At 46.4% G+C, this 22,949-nt stretch overlaps 1 protein-coding gene and 1 long non-coding RNA gene across 7 annotated transcripts in view; one reads left to right on the top strand and one right to left on the bottom strand.

Moving 5' to 3' along the window:
* Nucleotides 1-7,055: 7,055 nt before the first annotated feature.
* On the bottom strand, nt 7,056-22,942 carry LOC311578690. Of its 3 annotated transcripts, XR_014772932.1 has the most exons (3): nt 21,570-21,683; nt 11,606-12,501; nt 7,056-10,035 (listed from the first exon to the last, which is right to left on the bottom strand). It is a non-coding gene; the product is annotated as an uncharacterized lncRNA (long non-coding RNA). The 3 variants fall into 3 exon arrangements; XR_014772931.1 differs by lacking the exons at nt 11,606-12,501; nt 21,570-21,683 and adding an exon at nt 22,736-22,942; XR_014772933.1 differs by lacking the exon at nt 11,606-12,501 and having other exon boundaries at nt 21,570-21,655.
* The window catches only part of FZD6 (frizzled class receptor 6), a 33,313-nt gene continuing 32,345 nt past the window's right edge, over nt 21,982-22,949 (top strand). Inside the window, exon 1 of one of the 4 annotated variants that reach the window (XM_084748717.1) lies at nt 21,982-22,145. The gene's annotated coding sequence lies outside the window, so the exon portion shown is untranslated. The other 3 variants (XM_084748714.1, XM_084748715.1, XM_084748716.1) reach the window with 3 other exon arrangements.

Raw genomic sequence — 22,949 nt, 5'->3', positions numbered from 1 at the left:
ACACTCACACACACACTCATACACACACATACACACACGCCAATTTTTTAAAGCAACACAGATTTATTTTGAAAAATAGAGACAACTGTAAGAAAGAGTATTTTACTTTAAAATCTCAACACCAAAATATAACCACTAACAACATTTGGTACACTACTTTCCACGTTTCTCTTGCTGTGTATGTACACATGTGCATATAAGAACACATGCTCTTCCTTTGGGTATTATATCTTGAATATTTCCACTATTATTTATGAATCAGTCAGCACAGAGTACATTAATGAGCTGGCTAGTTCCTTGAGCAACTAAGGGCTTGAGATCATGGGGGAGATCTTGAAGCTGGCTAGAGCCTGCCAGAGCCGACTCTAGAGTGACAGGAAGCTGGCTAGAGCCTGCCAGAGCCGACTCTGGAGGGACAGTTGAAGCTGGCTAGAGCCTGCCAGAGCCGACTCTGGAGAGACAGGAAGCTGGCTAGAGCCTGCCAGAGCCGACTCTGGAGGGACAGGAAGCTGGCTAGAGCCTGCCAGAGCCGACTCTGGAGAGACAGGAAGCTGGCGTGGCCACTCTATGTTTCCCATTAGCCTTTAGTACAGTTGTTTCCAGGTCACGAGTTTTGCTGCTTTGCCAGCTGCCCAGTGCTTGGGGCTGAAGCTATCTCTCAGCAAGCCCTGGTACATGCAATAGGATGCTATCAGTGTATAAAGGAGCGATGAGGAAGTGTGGGTGGGATACGAGTGGAACCAAAAACAGTAAATCAGGAATAAGGATGGCGCCCCCTAAGGAGACGGCTGAGAAGCACATCTGTCCTAGTCAGAGTCTCTTTCTTTTTTTAGATTTATTTATTATTATGTATACAGTGCTCTGCCTGCGTGTACACCTGCAGACCAGAAGAGGACATCAGATCACATTATAGATGGTTATGAGTCACCCTGTGGTTGCTGGGAATTGAACTCAGGACCTCTGGAAGAGCAGCCAGTGCTTTTAACCTCTGAGCCATCTCTCAAGCCCTAGTCAGAGTTTCTGTCACTGCAATCAAACACCATGACCAACACAACTTGGAGAGGAAAGGGTTTGTTTGGCTTACCTTTCCACAACACTGTTCATCATCAAAGGAAGTCAGGACAAGAACTCTAATAAGACAGGAACCTGGAGGCAGGAGCTGATGTACAGGCCGTGGAGGGGTGCTGCTTTTTGACTTGCTCCTCATGGCTTGCTGGGATTAAAGGTGTGTGCCACCGTGAGCTAATAATTTTTTAATGGGGGGAGTTTACTTCACACCCATACCATAATAGACTTCTGAGATTTTGATTTTTGAAAGTATTTTCACCAGCTGAAGGGGGGCTGGAGGGATGGCTCAGTGGTTTGTGCTGCTCTTTGTTCCCTGCACCCATGATGAGGTGGTGGACATCCACCTGTGACCCCAGCTCCAGGGGCATCCGACATCTCTGATCACCTTGCACCTGGACACAGGTGCACGCATCCCCATGCAGACACATCTACACATGCATGTAATAAATAAATAAAAGTACATAAGAAAGGCTCTGCTGGAAGCTCGCATTGCCCTCCTTTCCCAGCTCGGCAGGTGGTGGGAGGAATATGAATAAATAGAAAGTCAATGACAAAATATCCCCTGTTGTTGTTTTTTAAATAAAAAGATTTATTTATTATGTATACAGTATGATCAGATCACATGATAGATGGTTGTGAGCCACCATGTGGTTGCTGGGAATTGAACTCAGGACCTCAGGAAGAGCAGTCAGTGCTCTTAATCACTGAGCCATCTCTCCAGCCCCCCGCCCCCCCCCCCCCCCCCCCCCGCTGTTGTTTTAAAAGAATAAACATCCCAATTGTTCTATTTCACTAATAGAGATGCAGGAGCCAGATGCTGAAGTGAAAACCTGCTAGCTTACAGAGGCAGAGAAAGCACCCAGCTGACCTTCCGACTCAGCTCACATCCCAGAGGAAAAACCAAAAAGCTCACTTAGCTCAGCTGACAGCCCAGGAGAAAAAGCCGAAAAACTAAACGCCAAAGAACTTGCTAGCTCAAAGCTCAAAAAACCCCTTCTTCTTATCCACACTGTCTTAAATACCCTTCACCTCAAAGCCCCTCCTACTTTATAATGCCTGTCAGCTGGTTTCGTGCTCCCCCTCTTGACCTAGGGTTAATTTTATTAAATCCTGTGTACAGAAAGCTCTGGGATCAAAGGTGTGTGCTAGGGCTGCGCCAAAGCCACAGCATAATCACCTGTTTACAATAAACACAAAAGTTCTTAGATTAAAGGTGTGTGTTAGGGCTCAAGCACAGCGAACAAAAGACAGGTGTTTACAGTTCACAATCTCAAGGTTCACAATGGGATTAAATACCCTGCAACAATCCCCCTTTGTGGAAAGGCTCTTGAACAAATAATAGGAAAGATCAGATTTTAGGGTCTTCTCACCCTCTGTATAGTCAACCCTTTTAACCATTAGTGGTAGTATTAACTTTGAATGTATTAGGAAGAAATGACCACGGTTGTACTTTTTAGTAGGATTAAGATTAGCTGATTAAGCATGGAAATCATCTAATTGATCGGGCCAGCATTGCTAAGAGGATTTCCTAAGAAATCTGACTGTAAGTAAACAGAAGTAATGCTTAATATTATTGCCAAGCTGATTGAATCTGAAATCACCTAGGAGCCAACCCTCAGAGCACATCTGCAAAGGAGCTTCTGGATTAGTCTAATTTAGGCGGGAAGACATGGCGTAAATGTGGGTGATGCCATTCTCTGCGCTGGGGTCTTGGGCTGAACAACAAGGAGAAAACAAGCTTAGCACAGCATTGGTTGGCCACTGTGGATGCAGTGTGGCCAGCGGGTTGGTGCTCGTACCCCGGCCCTCCCCACCACGATGGACTGACCCTCAAAGTGTGAGCGGGGGAACCCTTCTTCCCTTGAGCTGAATTTTTCAGATTATCAACAAGAAGGTAACTAAAAAAACAGGTAACAATTTATGAAGAGAGTGAAATTCGGCTTGGGACCTACCTTTAATTTGTTGAGGTGTTTTTGTTTTTGGTTTTTGGTTTTTGTTTTGAGTTACATAAATAAAATGTTTATTAAATAAAATAGTTGTATTTTTCCTTTCCAAAGTATTTTAATTGTTTAGGCAGCCCATCTAGTTAATGATAACTACCTTGCTTTTGGCCAAACCTGACTCTTTTCATTTCCATAAATTACTAGTTAAGAACTCAGAGTTGGAGCCAAATCCGAAATCCCTAGACCTTTCGAATAGAGGATTCACCAGGAAGAGTAGCTGCAATGGTTCTGGAAGGCTACACGGCACAAAAATAGGGCAGTGAGATAGTTAAGAGACTAGCAACCGGGCATCAGCTGCCGCCCTCAGACTAGGGGAAAGGGAAGGAGTGACGTTCCAAGGCCCATCAAACATCTCACCGCTGAGATTTCTTGCTGCTGCCACACTCTGCGCACCAGCCGCTGCGGTCAACACTGCTCCTCAGTCATCAAAGGACACTGGAGTCCCAGAGTCCTTAGCTATATTCAGTGGCCAGAAAAAAAGCATGGCCTTCCCTTACCTCCCGGAAGTGCTTCCATGCCACTGGGAGGTTTTTCAATAGGAAATGACCTCTGGGTCTAGAATTCAGCTCTGTGCAGTCAAACTTTCTGTAGTGATATAAATGACTTTTACATCTGTGAGACATAGTTCAATAGTCACATGGGGACGATGGAGTGCTTGAAATGTACCTGGTATGACCAAGGAACTGAATTCTTGTTTGTTTGTTTGTTTTTTAAGTTAGGGTAACCTGTATGTGGCTGCTGGATATCAGGTTGGGCTACACAACGCCAGCGCCTGTGCTGTACTCCAGATTATACAAAGCTACACTCCAGCTAAGACAAGTGAGCGGTGGGCAATGAATGCTCAGGAGCCTTGGCTTCTCACCCTGCATTTGTCACTCACGAGCTGTGCAATCTTGGGCAGGAAACTCTATGTCTGGAAGCCATCCATTAAAACAATAGCGACAGTGCTGCGGATGGCGTTGCTCTCCTGCTACCCCAGGATGTGAGAGGCTGAAGGTAAGGGGGGCGTCACAAGTTGGAGACAGCACTATAATAGTGAATCTCAGGCCAGTTCCTGTCACATGGTGGTGAGTCCCTGTAGAACACCTCCAAAATAAGACAAATAGAGATGCAAGCCCATTCCTTAGGATTATGGAGTCATCGTCAGAACTAAACAAAAAGATGGAATTATTCAACAAATGCCTGACTCATAGTCAATGCCCAATAAGTGCTCATTATCGTTATCATCAAAATAATTATTTCCAGAACTTTGGTCACAGGAGAGGAGGAGCAGTAAGATGCAGGAAGTTCGCAGAAAGGTGATGGTCAATGTGTCTCCAAGTCCTTCCTTTAGCCTTAAGCCTGTGAGGTGATTGATGTCCATCTTTTATTTCCTCCTTTACATCATTCTGTCTCTCTGTCTAGCAGCCAACTCCAGTCTCTTTTAGTCTTATAATATAGGTCATAGTTTCACTCTTCATTTTCATTGTGTTACAGCCACAATATTATGAGAGATTTATTTCATTATCACAAGCTGTGGAAGTTTAAAATGATGTCAAATGTTTGTTGGCCCAGACATGATAATGGAAGTTTTCCTACTGTTTACTCTTTGTCTCCCAAAGCTGGTTTGATTTTTGTTTTTTTTGTTTTTTTTTTGTTTTTTTGATGACACTATTATGACATATTAAGAGGCTTTCATCATAACACATTGCGTTGTATGTTTATGCTTAACTCTTCTTGATTGAGCTGTTAGATAAGAGACATAGAAATGTCTGCAGATGTGTTTGCAGTGGTTTTAATATGTTATGGAGACTTAACTTATTATGAGATGAAACATTTTGTGCCAAACTCAGGCATCTCTCCCACAGTCTCTCCTGCTCGAAGACTACACTCTGGAGACTTATCTCTTACACAAACAGTGTTGATGAGGCCTGAATGTTGGCAGATGCTTAAAGCAGGCTATCTCAGAGGAAATCTTAGAAATTTCACAAGACAGACCTGCCCTTGTAACTGTGTTGAAGGCCTGCCTGATCACGGGTCACGCTGCTGACGAGACACACCTAGGAATGAAGTGGTTCTCTCACTAGGGTTAGAAAACTGCATTTTCATTGCTCAACTATGTTAATAAATGTGTAACATTTTTCAATAACATGTAAGGGAGCCTTTGGGGAAAGGGTAAACATATGAGAAATGTAGGGTTCTAAATGTCATCCAACAACAGCAAGATTCGCCAGCTTTCAGCTCCACTGGCTGCTCTCAGTAACATGTAATGACATGGCCAGAGGCACACCAGGTCCTTTATCAAAGCCATGCAAGGTCATAAGCTTTCCTCATGGACACTCAGTTAACACTAATGGGAGCTCTTTATATTCAGCTAACAAAAGAAAACAAAAACCACAAGGCCCACAGCTTTCTTCCTACCTATTGGCCCTATTCGTCATGTCTAGGGAGATATCTTTAGTGCAGTCATTTACCAAGACTCCAGTTCTTCCTCCAAAGACACCCCAACATACTTAGGTGGAAGTGAATAATTTTCTCTGATCTTATTTCTTTTTCTTTCTTTCTTTTAAAAATTTTAGAAAATGTCTAAATTTTTATTCACATTATTTTATGTGTATGGATGTTTCATCTGCATGTATGTCTGTGCACCACGTCATGCCTGCTCCTTGAGGAGGCCAAATGGGTGTATCAGATCCCCTGGACTGAAGTCACAGATGGTTGTTAGCCACTGTGGGTGCTGGCAACTGAACTCAGGCCCTCTGGCAGAGGTCAGTGCTCTTAACTGCTAAGCCACCATCTCTCCAGCCCCAATTTTCTCTGATTTTCTTTTCTACCTCTGAACAGTATTTAAGCAAGCAAAAGAAATTAGCTCATGATAGTTAGTGTTTTTCCTGAAACATGGTATCTTTTCAATTATGGCTCCTATGAAGCCCTGTGCTCTGCTTAAGACCACATGAGAGTCTGGCTTAATGTTCAGATGGAAGACAGCAATTTCTTCCCAAACTCAACTTGCCAAATAGTCATACTTGATCACCAGTGTTAGGAGGACCTGGCACATTCTTGGAGAGCTGATATTGTCACAGTTATAGAACAATCTGGAAAGGCTTTGAGCCTCTGTTTTCATGGCCTTTCCACCGGACACCCATAATTCTCTTTCCGATAAAGGACTGTAGTAGAACATCAAGGTGAAAGTGACCCATTATGTGTAGGAGTACTTTTTTGTGCTCCTTCATTGGGATCTTATATCTTCCACCCTTCTGTTCCCCAATCCCTTCCAACCCCTCAATACTAGGTAGGTGAGAAAGAAGGTTAAAGGGAAAAGGGGGCATAGACCTCTTTAGACTACTTCTTGCTGATCAGGGGTGTTAGCCTAGGAGTAAGTCCAATCTTCTTCGTCAGAATATCTAGCAATCCAGTAAACCAGTGATCCAGCAATCCAATGATACCAAACACAGCAGCAGGGACCAACAACAGCAGGGACCACAGCAGCAGGGGGACCAGCAGCTGCCATAGGTGCTCTCAGGGCTCCCCCATTTATACCCTCCCCAGAGTCCCCAGAATTAAACTATCTGCAGCTGGCAAAGATCACACCCCTCCTAAAGCATGACACAAATCATAGTGGCTGTGGACAAACTGAAGCAGCCCCATGTCCCACACCTGGGATTAAAACAAAAACATATTCACGTAGCATAATTAGGTTTTTAAAGGAGCCAAAATTCCCGCCACAGTTATGACCTATTATAACTGTGACATAATTTGGGAAACACTGACTTTGCCTCTCTCCTTGCACATTGTAGTAAAGACTCCAAGAGCTGCAGCAGTTTGGCCCAAGCTTTCTCATAAATTTTTTTCATGGCAGCATGATGTACATAATGTGTACATCACCATATGTGTAGCACATAACACTCCAGTTTCTACCTGGTGGGAAGTTCAGGAACTTTCTAATTGCCAGATATTGTGAAAGGGGCTTATGTGCCTTCTCTCATATAATTCTCACACCAAAGCTATGAGTGATTATATTCTTTATTTTGTATGCTTGTAAACTGAGACTTAAATGGCCGAGCCATGATTCCATCACAGATATGCTAGACCATAGAGACCATTTATTCAAATTGTGATAATACATGTGATAAAACACCATGGCCAAAACAAACTTGTAAAAGAAAACATGTAATTTGGCTTATACCTTCAGAGGGTCGGAGTCCATGATGGAGGAGCAAAGGTATGGCAGCAGGGAAAGCTGAGAGCTCACATCATGGCGGCAGGGACAGCTGGGAGCTCACATCTTGGTGGCAGGGACAGCTGGGAGCTCACATCATGGCGGCAGGGACAGCTGGGAGCTCACATCATGGCGGCAGGGACAGCTGGGAGCTCACATCATGGCGGCAGGGACAGCTGGGAGCTCACATCATGGCGGCAGGGACAGCTGGGAGCTCACATCATGGCGGCAGGGACAGCTGGGAGCTCACATCTTGGTGGCAGGGACAGCTGGGAGCTCACATCATGGCGGCAGGGACAGCTGGGAGCTCACATCATAGAGGCAGGGACAGCTGGGAGCTCACATCTTGGTGGCAGGGACAGCTGGGAGCTCACATCATGGCGGCAGGGACAGCTGGGAGCTCACATCATGGCGGCAGGGACAGCTGGCAGCTCACATCTTGGTGGCAGGGACAGCTGGCAGCTCACATCATGGCGGCGGGAACAGCTAGCAGCTCACATCATGGCAGCAGGAACAGCTAGGAGCTCACATCATGGCAGCAGGGACAGCTGAGAGCTCACTTCTTGGTCCTGTATTTAGAGGCACAGTGACATTGGGAATGGCACGCGTCATTTCAAACCTCAGAGCCCACTCCTGTGACACACACAGCCTCCAGCCAGGCCACACCTCCACACAGTTCCACCCCTGAGGACCAAGCATTCGAGCACATGAGAGTTTCCATCCTCCACAGAAATGGAAATGTCTGCAAATCAAGTTTAGAAAAACACGAGATGGGCATTTGCAAAATACTTCTGCAGGGACTCAAATGCTAGACAAATTGATCAAGGCAGACCTGACAGGCATGCCTAAGATCCAAGGCAATTTTGGTTTTCTCCTCTAAATACAGCTTCTCCGGTGCTCGTGGTAGTTAGGAAATGTCTCAAGAAATTGCTGTTTTTCTTGCTGAATATAGCTGCCAACACTTCAACTATAGTTAAACCAGTCTGACCAGGAGAAAAGCCAAGGAATGTGTCCTTCAATATTTTCTGCCCAGCACAACAGCGGATAGCTTTGTGCTGTAAGATTTCTTAACTGAGAACTCCATTTGACAAGCTGGATGGAACACAAGCAAGAGATACGATTTCCTGGAAATGTCTTTGCCTGTCTAGTTTTCCTATTAGGTTAGGAAATACTCATTTCTGCCTCTTGTGTTTTTTTAGTCACGGCCCAGGACCTAGACTCAGATCCTTTCCAGATATAACATGCTTGGACTCAGTAATTACTGACTGAGAGTGGGACCAGGCAGCATAGTGTGAATGCACACAGACCTCAATTAGGTTTTCACCCACTGTCTAATGTTTTAGGATATTCCTGTAATAACATCATCAAGTCCTCGGCCTATACTTTTTGAAGGTCCCAATAGAGAACGCCCAACTGCCCTTGTCCCTTTAAATTAGCCATGAAACACGTCAAAACAAGCTGTTAGTCCTCTTCTAGGAAGCTCTCAGAATTCTTTTCTTCAGATTCATTTTTTTTAAGGCACATGTGTGTTTTGCCTGCATGTGTACAAGCACATCACATGTGTACCTGGTGACCTTTAAGTGCAGAAGATGGCATTGGAGCCCTTGGAACTGGGGTTACAGACAGTTATGAGCAGCCATGTGTGTGCTGGGAAACTAGCCAGGGTCCTCTGCAAGAGCAGCCAGTCCTCCTGATCTTTCATTTTATAGCAGTTTTAAGCTTGTAGGAAAAATAGGTGGAACGGCATCATTCAAAACCATGTTTGAAAAGAAACAAAAGCAAACTAGAGTTGTTCATCATCATCATCATCAGTTGTCCATTACTTGGAGGATGAAATATTTTATATTTTTCGTTTCCTTTTTGTTGTTGTTGTTGTTGTTGTTTTTGTTTTTTTTTGTTTGTTTGTTTGTTTTTTGAGACAGCATCTCTCTGTGTACCCTTGGCTGTCCTAGAACTCTCTATGTAGACCAGGTTGGTCTTGAACTCACAGAGATCTTCTTGGCGCTCAGATTATAGGTATAATTCTGCCGCTATTTGGGGCATCAAAATCACCTCAAGGACGGCTAACTTCTACTTATGAATATGTTGGCATGAGAGGAGATCCGGTCCATGGGGAAGGGGTTGGAGACACCCCACGGCTGGAAAGACATTTCTCCCAGCTCGTGGAGAGCCGGGACGGGCAACGCTGGAGAAGAACCTCACGGCACTATAGCGTCCGGAAGGACAGAGGAACGAACTGCCATCTTTTGGTCTTTGAGCTAAAGGACGAGCATGTGCACGGCTGCCCAGTGCTCATCTCTCAGCTTGTCAGAGCGATACATAGGCAACTTGGCTCGTTCTATACCATGTGTTGCTAATTTTAAAAAAAGAAAGAAAAGCAAAGCAAACATCGCCTCTTGTCTCCTTACCCTCTTTCTAGGAGAACTCAGCACAACTGTTGTAAATGTTAACGGCCTCAAAACCCATTAATTGGATCATTCCTTTCCCCTGGTCTCCATGGTTATTTCTTATTTTGACACTCTGGAAGCTTGAAGTTTAGGCACCTTTTGTTTAAAAAACAAAAAACAAAAATTCCCCCCACCTCCTCTTTTGAAGGGCTCCTTCAGCCCTGAGGGGAGAGATCTGCTGGAGACATCCATTCAAGGATGATTGCTCCAAGGTCTCTCGGTCTCTGTGTGATGTCTGGGTCTGGCCGCTGGGCTCTGTGTTGGTTCCCGTCTGCTGCAGGAGGAAGCTTCTCCGCTGGCGGCTGAACAAGGCACTGAGCTATGAAGATAGCAGAATATCACTAGGAGTCATTTTATCACCACAATTTCTTTTTTATTTAGACGAGAATTATTTGTTTTTACCCTAGATCCCTGGGCCATCTAGTCCTGGTCATCTAAGCACTGTTGGGTGTGGGTTCCATCTTTTGGAGTGGGACTTAAGTCAAATCAGCTGTTGGTTTGGTTACGCCCACAAGCTTTGCGCCACCATTGCCCTAGCGTACCGTACAGGCGGTAGTATCATTTGGATAAAGGACCGTGGCTGGCTTGATGTTTAAGTTTCCCTTTCAGTGGTGTGAAGAGATGGCGAACACTAAGAAACCAAGGCCCTCTAAGTCAACGTAAGCAAAGCTCCCGGGAGCTCACAGAGAGTAAAGCAGCACGCACGGGGCCTGCACGGGGGGGGGGGGGGGGGGTGTCTACACGGGGCCTGCACGGGGTCTACACGGGGGCGTGCACGGGGTCTGCACGGGGGGGGGGGTCTACACGGGAGCCTGCACAGGGTCTGCACGGGAGCCTGCACAGGGTCTACACGGGGGGCGTGCATGGGGCCTGCACGGGGTCTACACCGGAGCCTGCACGCGGTCTACACGGGGCCTGCAGGGGGGGCCTGCACGGGGTCTGCACCGGGCCTGCAGGGGGGGCCTGCACGGGGTCTGCACCGTTTCCTCTGCATAGTTTAGTGTTCTTCTAGGATTCCTGAGTGTGCAAACAAGTAGGTTTCCGGGTTTTGCCCCTTCTGTTAGGCTCTTTCCCTTCTGTTTGTCTTGTCTAACGTTGCTGTGATAGTTTTTGTTTCATCTTATTATATTTTATTTTGCCATATTTTAAAATAGGAAAACTGAAAGCCACACCGGTGGAGGTTAACAGCTGAGCTGCCATTTACTCCTGCTGGGAGAAGGACAGTCCGCTTTCACTAGGAGAGTGACACTGGGCATTGTCAACCCTCCTGGGTAGGCCTCACGCTCAGGAGTAACACAGCGACGTAAAACAGACTCCAGTGTTTTTGTGTGCTGTTTCCCCTCTTTTTCTGTGCTGCTTTATTCCGTTTTCCTGGTTTTGAGGAGTTTTGCTGTTTTCTTGGGTTATTGTTTGTTTGTTTGTTTGTTTTTTAAACGAACTTGAAGCTGGCTGGGCAGGGATAGGGAGAGGCTCCGGAAGAGCTCAGGGCAGGGCGAGAGCATGACCCAAGTTTCTGAAGCTTACGCTTCGCTGGTTCATAGGCGATCTGCCTCTGCCTTAAGGAGACTTTAATCCTCGAGACCAGGTCTCACCACACAGTCGCTGGCCTGGAACTTGCTTTGAGGACCAGGCTGGCCTCGAACTCACAGAGATCTGCCAACCTCTGCCTCCCGAGTGCCAGGTTTAAAGGTGAGCCATCATGCCCGGCCTCTGCCATAAAGAGAAAATACCTAAAATCCATTGCGTCAAGTGCTAACCATCTACAAACCTATTCACATAGTAGGTGGGAACTCAAATCTCTCAAGAATTTTATGCCTAGGTACCTCCCTGACCCTGCATCCTCTAAACATTCTTGAGCTGAGCACGAATGCCCTTAAAGCCGACTTTACCTGAGTGTTCCGTCCCACGCTTTCTGTCACTTGTCTCCTAATACAAAGGCGTGAGTCAGCATTGCTGGCGGAGCAGAACAGACAGACTATACGCCACCTAAGGGGGCTGAGTCGAGTGCTTACGTGGCAGGGACTGGATGGTCTAACGCTGTCTGTATGGTGGAGAGGCCGAGAACTGGGTGTCTGCCCAGCCCTTTACTGTGATGCCCGGGTGGTCCCAGTCTGGTGCTGAAGGCCTGGAGGATTCCTGGAGAGCTTAGCTTGAGCCCGCGTTGGAAGCTTGAAGAAGCTGCTTTCTGGTATCAGGACGTAGCGACTCCAGGTAAAGTCAGCCCTGCTTTTCCTTCAGAGCTCTGCACCTGAGCTGTGACAAGGAGGTCCTGTGCTGCCACTCTACATGAGGGTCTCTCCCCTTCGGTCAATCCTTCCGTTGAACATACCCTCACATATCTATCAAAAGGTGGATCTCTTACTCCATCTCCAGTCCAATAAGGCCACCAACCACAGTTAGGGACCCTCGGAGGTCATTGTACGAAGTTCTGAAGGGGAAGCTGGAGCTGCCAAGGATGGGATGTTGGAGATGCAGGGAGCACTAGACACACGCCAAAGACGACAGCAGGTGGGAAACAGACCAGCCCCAAGAGCGAATACACCTGTGCTGCAGGCAGCAGAGCTGGAGGGAGGGGCCATCCAAGCCTTTTGGAGACCTGTAGATATTGTGTGAGCTCCAGATGCCAGACATGGAGTTGCAGAGCTTGAGTGTTGCCCTGATGGGTTTTTGGTGCCCTGCTAGGTTTTGACCGTGGCTTGGTCTGGTAATTCCTTGTCATGCTTCTATTCCTCCTTTTTGGAATAGGAATATTTTCTCTGGGTCTTTACATGTTGAAATATTGTAGCTGGAAAAAAAATTGGAAAAATTGGAAAAAAAAAAAGCAGCTTCTTCAAGGCTCAATTGCCTTGGGTCTTAGATGACACTTGGGACTTTTATTTCATTATCTGTTTATTTGAGACAGGGTCTCTCTGAGTAGCCTTGGCTGTCCTGGACTTTTTTTGTAGACCAGATTGGTCTCGAACTCACAGACATCCATCTGCTTCTGCCTCCTGAGGGCTGGCATTACTGGTGTGTGCCACCGCACCTGGCTGACTCTCAGACCTTTAAAGGGGATTGGCAGTGTTAGCGACCCTGGGCACTTTGCATGTCAGGTGAAGGCATTTTGTTGTTGTTTTCTAAGGTGGGGGCAAGAGGTGGGGTATTATGCTTTAAAAGTTATGCCTTTGGGTGTCAGACGGACCAGAGGCAGGCTTGTAATGACCATTGATACTGGTTGTCAATTGGACTGGATCTGAGAACAACTAAGAAACAAGGCTCTGCACACATCAGCGAGGGCTTCCTTGGTTAGATTAACTGAGTGGGAAGAGCTATCCTAACTGTGGGCAGCGCCATGCCCTAGGACTGGGTCCTGTAAGAAGAAGAAAGTGACCTGACAGTATTCATCTCTCTTGTTTCTCGACTGTGGTTATGATGTGACCAGGTGCTTTAAGCTCTTGCTAATTCAGCTTCTCTGCCATGGTAGACTGCACCCTTCAGCCATGAGCCAAAGTAAGCCCTTTCTCCCTTAAGTCGCTTTTGCCATAGTTAATCACAGCAACAGGTGTGATCCATACAAATGTATCCATTTCTGTAAGAAAGCTCATTTGAATTGTTATATGAGCACTGACTCTATTTTACTTTGGGTAGTATCAACATTTTAACAATATTAATTCTTATAATTTATGACTTTATTCCATCTACTTTTAGGGCAATTTTTAAAACCACACAGAGCCATTAGCAGCCCAGGATATACAATTAGGTATAAATTTAGGTTTTCACATCAAAGGAAAGTAACTTAGTTATTATCTAAATCACTATAAGCTTTTTGCAGAAGCCCTTTTCTAGATGTTAGCTAGTAGCTTGAGGGGAAAATGCTTATTTCAACTATTTGACTTAATATGGCTTTGCTAAAGGAAAATAAAAAGATAGATATTGAATATTAAAGATGACCAGAGGGCAAGTATTAAAGCCACTGAAAACAAAACCCAGCAAAATAAACTCACAGAACCAAAAATGTGACTCAAACAAAGCATTAATAAGGCTGAGGCTATTTTTCCTCAGCATTATAAGTCTCCTTATTTGCAAACGACAACAGCAGAGCTCTAAAGAGGCAATCTTAAGCATCAAACTGTCATTAAAATATGTGGCTCTATCCCACCGTGTCATGTTACTACTGCATTGAAAGTTTACTTTCCCAGTCATATTAGACGTAGTAACTAGACAGTTTATCGTGTCTGGCTAGCTGAGTGGACGCAGCACAAAGGTTAATTATCACGCCGCAGACACCACAGCACTTAGACTTTAGAGCGGAAAGCAACAGACAATGCATTGCATGTGAAGGTTAGTGTTTAAGTAATGTTCACATTCGCCCTCAAGTCAATGCAAGAATAAATTAACAAATGCCACTTATGAAACCTGAGCCGTGGGAAGAGCTTTCAAGGCTTCAGGGAAGACGGAATTGGGAGAGGGCTTCATGCAAACACTCTGCATTCGTGAACGAGCCTTGGTGAAAATGTCAGAAATGAAGAAATTTATTATTGCATGTATTTGCAATGCCTAGTGATGGGCTGATGATGCCTGGATAAATAGGGCAACGGAAGTTTCCACAGTTTATAAATTATTGCCGGGTATGGTGATGCTCGCCTTTAATCCCAGCACTCAGGAGGCAGAGGCAGGTCAAACTCTGTGAGTTCAAGGGCAGCCTGGTTTACAAAGGGAGTTCCATGTCAGCCAGGGTTCTGTTACACCAAGAAACTTTGTCTCAAAAAATTTTTAAAACAAAAAACAACCCCCCCCCCAAAAAAACCCAAATCATGTAACTTACTTAAACTATTTATTACATTCTATATTAGGTTACTATGGTGGTGTAAGAATGGTCCCCAGTGGCTCATAGAGAATTAGGAGGCGTGGTCTTTTGAGGTAGGCGCGTCCTAGTTGGAGGAAGTACATCACTAGTGGGTGGGCTTTAAGGTCTCAAAAGCTCATAAGCCAGGTCTAGTGGCTCATGGTCTTCCCTCCTGCTGCCTGCTGAACTCTCAGCCCCTCCTCCAGCACTGTGTCTGCCTGCCCGCTGCCATGCTTCCCACCATGACGATAATGGCTAAACCTCTGAACTGTAACCAGCCCCAATTTAATGTTTTCCTTCATAAGAGCTGCCGTGGTCATGGTCACTGCTCTTCACAGCAATAGAGACCCTACGGTTATTTTTCTGTTGCTGTGGTAAAACACCCTGGCCCAGGCAGCTTAAAAGGAGAGGGCTTATTTAGGTTTATGGCTGCAGAGGGTTAGAACCCCTAACAGTGGGGACGGCATAGCAGAAAGCAGTCTGCTCACTTCTTGACCTGTAAGCAAAGGCAGAGCGAGCGAACAGGAAGTGGCGCTGAGCGGAAGCAGGGCAGAGACTAGTTATCTCAAAGCTTGCTCCCGGTGACACGCTTCCTTCCTCCAGCAAGACCGAGGCAACTAAATCTCCTCAAATATGGCCACCAACTGGGACCCAGCGTTCACATGCCCAGTACTATGGAGGACATTTCTCATTCAACTCACCACACGTTCATTCCAGCAAACATCCTTTCACTATTGAGTTGTAATATTTTTTTTTTGAGACAGGGTCCCGCTTTGTAGTCTACATTGGACTAAAACTCACGGCAAGCCCAAGCATTGGGATTAGAGCTATGACCCACTAAGCCTCTTTATGATGTATACACATACATTAGAGTGTTCTACTAACAGGAGTGTCAAATCATGTGACTTTCCTAACTGACTATAATTCCGGCCATCATAATTTTTATTATTGATCTCAGGGACTGAACCCAGGGCCTCATGCATAGTAGGCAAGTGCTGACCCACTGACCTTGCTCTTGGCATTTTTAAATAGCTCTGAGAAACTTTCTCTTTTAAGGCCGGAATTACCAATAACGCATTCTCTGGGTAGCCTTGGCTGTCCTGGAACTTGCTCTGTACACCAGGCTGGCTTGGGCTCTTGAGTGCAGGGATTAAAGGAGTGTACCGCCACCACCTGGCTTTGGAATTATCGATAAAATTCTTAAAGTAATACATATTTTTGAGCTTCCGATATGGCATATAAAGAGCTTAGAAAGCGTCATGCTGTCCTAACAATCAACAAACACTTGAACAAATCAAAGTCAACAGCTCTTTCTCAGTTGTTTAAATCTGACAGAGAAGAAAGGCCATGGGTCAAACTGTTTGGTAGGGCAAACAGATGGAGAGAGAGAACGCCAGCTGACCAAAGCAGAGCACGCCAGCAGAGTCCTCCTGGGGAACTGGAGCAGGGAACGACACCACAGTGACCACAGCTCGGTTGCTAGAGGCTCAGGTGGACCTCTGGGGGCCACACCCATGGCTGTGAGTTTTACTTTTAGGGTCTCCCACTGAGAGTCAAAGAAAAATCCTCCTCTATATCCAGGAGGGAGGGGAGAGGAGGTAACTGTTTTTGAGATGTGACTTCTATAATTCAGACCTTGAACGCTGCTCAACGGCTCATGCTATTGCTAGTGCTATAGAGGGCTGGGGAGCCTCTAAGGGCCTGGGTGGCAGCAACATGGCGGGTAATAGAGCTCGAGTTCCCTTCCCTGGAGCTCACGGTGGAAGCAGGGGGCTAACTCCTGGAAGCTGTCTTCTGACTTCTGATGTCCTTATGGCATGCGCCCCGTCTGTACCCTGTACCCGCTTACCCACACACACCCCCTCAGAGGCAGGGCCTACTGGTCACAGGGGTGTGGCCACAAGCACAGAGGGAAAGTGTGTCCCTTTCCGGTCTCTCTTTGCTTCCGCTGTTCCCGGGAGGTGAGCAGCAGCCATCTCCACCACACTTTGCAGCCATGGCATGCTGCCTTGCCTCAGGCTCAAAAGCAGCACGGCCAAGTGACCATGGGCAGAAACCATGAGGCAAAAATAAACGTCCCGTTACAAGGCGCTTTGCCACATGATAGAAAGCTGACAGACACAACACAGGAGCCTGTTGGGAAACTACTAGAAACTACTAGGAACCGGAACTACAGAGAAACTACTAGAACCTAAACCAAATAGAGAAAGTAAAATATTAAAGTCCAGCCCCTCCAGCCACCTGTCTTCTCAAAGGAGGTTGAAAACTTAACACATTCTTGTGAGCCCATGGAGGTGGCACATACCTTTAATCTCAGCACTCAGGGAGGCAGAGGCAGGGGGATGCCTGTGACCTTCTTGTGAATTCCCAGCCTCTGCAGCCTTCCCTCCCTGTGCACATTGACAAAAGTCACCACGGCTGCAGCTTCATCCACCTGATGGATCTTGCTCAGCTTTCAACCAAAAATCTCAAGGCACCAGAAAGCTCAACCCCAGAGTCTTAGGACGCAGAGAAAGCATCAGAGCAAGCGCGTCAGATACAGCAGCGACACTGGAGTTACGAGTTCAGCCACCGAACAACTGTTAACGAAAGCAGCAGGAAATACACAAAAACAAATGGGAAAAATTAAGAAATAGAAACTCTAAGGAGAGTAAGTTCGAATTTCCTAGATGTGAAAAACCCTTAGAAACTTGGGTTGGCTTGACAATTAAGCACACTTACCGCTCTTGCGGAGGGCCTGGGTTCAGCTCCCAGCACACACATGGTAAGTCATAACTGCCTGTCCCAGGGGATCAAATACCATCTTCTGGGCTCTGTGGGCACTAGGCATGCACAAGGTGCATGTACATACATGCAGACAAGAGCAAGATGATGATGAGGAGGAGGAGGAAGAGGAAGAAGAATCGTTTAGGAGCCACTGTAACGGAAATAAAGAATGCCTTTGATGGGCCCATTAATATCAATGAATTAGACATGGTTGAGAAGAGAAACTCTGAGCTCAACATAAATCAATAGAAACTTTTAAACCAAAAAGGGGAAAGCAATGGAAAACACTATCCAAACCCTGGCTCATTTATGTGATGGGAGTAGCAGAGGGAAAAAAGTTAAAAATCAAACAGAAGAACTATTTAAAGCCATATGATTAAGAATGCTAAGATTAATTCCATAAATCTCTTCGAGAAGACAAAGTAGGGGGAATATTTTCTAGCATATTTTATGAAAGTGGCATTGCCCAATACCAAAACTAGACAAAAACATCACACAGACAAGTATCTTTCAATGTAAATGCAAAATACATACATTATGAAATAGTTGACAGTGTATAAAAATAACTGTACTAGCTGCTGAGATGGTTTAACCGTTAAGAACGCACACTGCTCTTGTGAGGACCTGAGTTCAAGCTCCCGTGTTGAGGCCACTCTAGCTTACTCCAGCTTAGGGAGATCCACTGTTCCCGGCCTCTGTGTGTACCTGGAGTCACGTGCACGCACCCCCACACAGTCACACACTGTGGTGGTGTGAATAGGAACGGCCCCGTGTCTGTCTGCATTTTGCCATGCTTCCTGACATGACTAAGCCTCTGAACTGTAAGCCAGTCCCAATTAAATATCTTCCTTTATAAGAGTTGCCATGGTCATGGTGTCTCTGCACAGCAATAAAACCCTAACACACACACACACACACACACACACACACACACACACACAGAGAGAGAGAGAGAGAGAGAGAGAGAGAGAGAGAGAGAGAGAGAGAGAGAAATAAAATAAGGGTATGAAGAGGTGACTAAGAGGTTAAGAGCACTTGCTGCAGAGGACATGTGTTTGTTTGTTTGTTTGTTTGTTTGTTTTATTAATTCATTCATATTACATCTCAATTGTTATCCCATCCCTTGTATCCTCCCATTCTTCCCTCCCTCCCGCTTTCCCCATACTCCCCTCCCCTATGACTGTGACTGAGAGGGATTTCCTCCCCCTGTATATGCTCATAGGGTATCAAGTCTCTTCTTGGTAGCCTGCTATCCTTCCTCTGAGTGCCACCAGGTCTCCCCATCCAGGAGCGTGTCAAATATGAGGCACCAGAGTTCATGTGAAAGTCAGACCCCACTCTCCACTCAGCTGTGGAGAATGTCCTGTCCCTTGGCTAGGTTTGGTAGGGATTTGATGTTTACTTCATGTATTGTCCTTAGCTGGTGCCATAGTTTGAGCAGGACCCCTGGGCCCAGATCTGCCCATCATAATGTTCTTCTTGTAGGTTTCTAGGACCCTCTGGATCCTTCCATTTCCCCATTCTCCCATACTTCTGTCACCTAGACTCCCAATAGAGTGTCCTCCCCTCTGTCCCACTTTCCTGGTAAGTGAAGACTTTCATGGGACATGCCCCTTGGGCTAGCGTCCAGATATAAGTGAGTATATACCATTTGAGTCTTTCTGCTTCTGGGTTAACTCACTCATTATGATTATTTCTAGTTCAATCCATTTGTCCATAAATTTTGGGAATTCCTTATTTTTAATAGCTGAGTAGTATTCCATAGTGTAAATGTGCCACAGTTTCTTTAGCCAATCTTCTACTGAGGGACACTTAAAACCTACACCAAGCAGCTCACAACTGCCTGTAACTCTAGTTCAGGGGACTCTAATGCCCTCTTCTGGCTTCTATGGGCATTGCATGCATGTGGGGCACATAAAACAAGCAGGCACACACATGCACACATAAACATAAATTTAAAAATAAAAGATTGAATCACTTAAAATTATACATTATAACTATGATTAATTCTTTGGTTCAACACTTTAGAATCAGTATATACAGTTCATCACATGAATAGGCTAAAGAAAAGTCACATGTTCACTTCAATGGATACAGAAGCATTTGACAAAAATCTGACTCTCAGCAACTAGGACTAGAAGGCAGCTTATTCAAGTTGCTAAAGAATATTTTTGTAATATCTGATTAACTGTATGTAAAGAATTTAGTTAATATATGTGATGGTGAGAAAATTCACTATAGAAGGACAGATGAGAAACAGTGCAAAAGAAGAGTGGAGTGGAATATTTTACGTGTTAAGAGAGAAAACTATCAGCTGGGTGTTGATGGCTCACAACTTTAACCCCAGCACTCAGGAGGCAGACGCAGGCAGATCTCTGTGAGTTCGAGGCCAGCCTGGTCTACAGAGTGAGTCCAAGATATCCAAGGCTACACAGAGAAACTCTGTCTCAAAACAAAAACAAAAATTAAAAATTAAAAATAAAGGAGGGAGAGAGAGAGAGAGAGAGAGAGAGAGAGAGAGAGAGAGAGAGAGAGATCTTCCCTAAAATTTCTATACCTTGGAAAAATATGCTTCACATTAAAAGTGAAAGTCTGCCCTAACTTTCAGTGACCACATCTCCAGCATCAGATCAGAGAAACATGAAGGGACCGAGAAGGAAAAAAGATGAAGAAAAACATCACTGTGTGAAAAAAGTTTGTGTTATAGATGATGAAACTAAAGCAACGAGTGGCTGAGCACTGCCCACGTTCACACGGCAGGCAGTGCTGGAGACAGGCTTTGAAACCGGCACTTCTGAACTCTTTTAATCTTCTGCCATTGAAATGAACCTTTTACACTGAAAGACAAAGATGATACAGATAATTGCCTGAGAGCCCCAAATCCACCCTCTAATGCCCCAAATCATTTTAGTTCATCACTACTCACCATATAATTAAATGTAATTAAGGATAAAAATAGACTGCACTTCTGTATAAATTTATGGCATTTCTCCTCCAAATCATATAGTATGTGTTTATGAATTTTAAATGTATCACATTAAAATGCCACTGCCTGGTTCTGGTATTCTAGCCTGATGAGAGAAATGTGCACAAAGCTTGTAAGAGTAGGGGAGCTATAAATACTTTTTCCTTCTGTATTTTGGTCAAGGGCTTTCACTGTGTATTCCAGGCCAAGGTTCAATTTGCTCTGTAACCTAGGCTGGTCTTGAATTTAAGATCCTTCTGTCTCAGCCTTCCAAGTACTGCAATTAATTCCAGGCCTGTGCCACCACACCCAAATGAGAAATATATTTCTTTTATATAGGAACTTAGAAATGTTGTGAGAAATATTATTCCCATGTAGAAGGTCAATTTTTCACACAAAAACATCCTACATAGAAATTCAGTATTCAATACTGGCCGGCTTTTAATGACATTAAGATTAAGACTAGTTATTGCTGTGGTGGTGGTTTTTCGAGACAGGGTTTCTCTGTGGAGCAGCTCTGGCTGGCCTTGCTTTGTAGACCAGGCTGGCCTCGAACTCACAGCGATCCTTCTTCCTCTGCCTCCCTAGTGATGGGACTAAAGCTGTGGTTCACTGTGCCCCGCCCTAAAATTTGCTTAGCACTTCCTCCTCCTTTACTTTGTCTTAAGCTATTTTGTTTTGTTTTGTTTCAAGGCAGGCTTTGTTTGTATACCCTGGTTGTCCTGGAACTCAGAGATCTGCCTGCCTCTGCCCCCCTAAGTGCTGGGATTAAAGGTGTACCTCACCATGCCCGGCTTGCCCTAAACTTTTTTGATAAAGCTGGGGAAAGTATTTTCTCCAAATTCATCTCCACTTTGATGTTTTGCAGCTCCCCAATCTCATCTGGTTTTTTGGTCTGGTGTCCTTTATCCAGGTACTGAAAAGTGGCATTTTCTGCAGCTCAGTGATTCAGCTAATAACAGTGTCTATTTAAAAGTTACTTTATAGGCTGGAACCGTAGCTTAACACAGCAAGCATGCTATTACTAGTGTGCACAGGGCCCTGGGTTCTATCTCCAGTAGGTAACTTTGCACTTAGCAATGAGTTTCTTACGTGTCCATTTGTACTTCATACCAGAGTCCTACGGATTAGCCATAAGTGAATGTAAGGACTCCACAAATCAGTAACCATTATTGGACCTGTTAACCAAGTCTACCTAATGAGGGTTCTAACCACTCACGCGCCCCTTTTAGGTAATTTATCTGAAGTGATGGTGGCAGAGCTGATACTAAAAACCCACGCTGACTAAAGCAGTTACCGTAAGTTTCTGTGGGGCTTTTGTCGCAGTAAAAGCTGTAGAACCTGCCGAAGCTGGCATTCCACTGGCACCTGCCGTTCAAGGTGGGTAGCCGGACTCCCCGACTTAATAGGCAAGAAGTCAGAAAGTTACAGGTAACTCAGCTCTCCGCCGCGAAGTCCCCTACGGAGCAGATCCAAGCGGCTCAAGGCTTCTGCCTTCCAGAACGACGAGCGTGCTCTGCAGGGAGCTTTGCTGAGCGCCGGGTTGGACGCCTGGGTCCGCTGTGCAGACGCGGCGTGGCCCGGGGCTCCTCGGCCCCCGCACGGCGGCGGCGGCGGCGGGCTGGGCGGGGCGGGGCGCAGGGCCGGTCCCGCCGCCGCGAGCCCCAACCTGCCCGCCCGACCTGGCGGCGCAGTCTCGCGGGATCGCCCAGCTCTCGCTCCCGGTGCGGCCCCGGAGGCGGTCGAGGCCCGGACGCTGCCCCCCGCACCCCCCACCCGAGCCCGAGCCGGAGCCCGAGCCCACGCCCTCCCCGGCCGTCTGAAGTGGCGGGGCCGCGCGACGCCGAGGGACAGCCGCCGCCCGCCGCCCGAGGTGAGGCGCCCCCGGGGCCCGACGGGGCGGGCGAGCCGCGGCCTGGGCTGGAGCCGCAGGTGCGTCCGTCTCCCCGGAGTCCCACGCAACTCCTGCAAAGTGACTCCCGGTCCCCGCCGGCCCGGGACGCAGCTGCTCGGCTGCAGCCCGGGAACAGGTGCCCCGGCGGCGGCGGGCGCCGGGCACCCGGAGTTCAGGGGAGCCCCCCACCTCCAGGAGCTGCCGATCGAAGGTTTGCGCCCGCTGGCACTCAGGGTAGAGGGGGGCATTGGGATGAGCGCGTTGAAGGGGAAATGCTGGAGGTGAGGAAGGACTGAAAAGGAGCTAATAGTCATCACGCAGGCCGGCTCCTCTTAGGAGACCTCGGTCAACCCTGGCAGACAGATTCGCCTTTGGGAAAACAGGAAAAGCGTGTCCGCAGAAGACGGCTGTTGTAGAGAGGAGCTGAAGTTGAAGGCCTCTGGATCTTAGGGAATCCCACTTGGCCTGATTTTTTTCCCCCAGTGAGACCTTTACACCCCCTTACTTCTAACCACCCCACAGCCCTTCCCGCCCCTCCCCAACTTGCTCACGCAGTGCCTCTCTCTTACCCAGTGTTCCAGACAGTATAAACCCTCCATCATTGCTAGAATTGAGGCTTCCTTAGCAAAATGATACATTCCACGCCAAGGCAGGTGGAAACGTATCTTGCTAGGATGGAATTTTCCATATTTTTTTTTCTTCTCCCCCAGCGTCAGCTACCTAGAATGAAATTTAACGTAAATTTGATTGTGTGACAGATGTTGCTGATAACACACTCCGGGT

Source organism: Acomys minous (genome assembly GCF_964271855.1).
Source record: "Acomys minous genome assembly, chromosome: 12".
NCBI lineage: Eukaryota > Metazoa > Chordata > Mammalia > Rodentia > Muridae > Acomys > Acomys minous.
The sequence above is the reverse complement of the archived record's forward strand: the minus strand, read 5'-3'. Positions and strand labels throughout refer to the sequence as shown.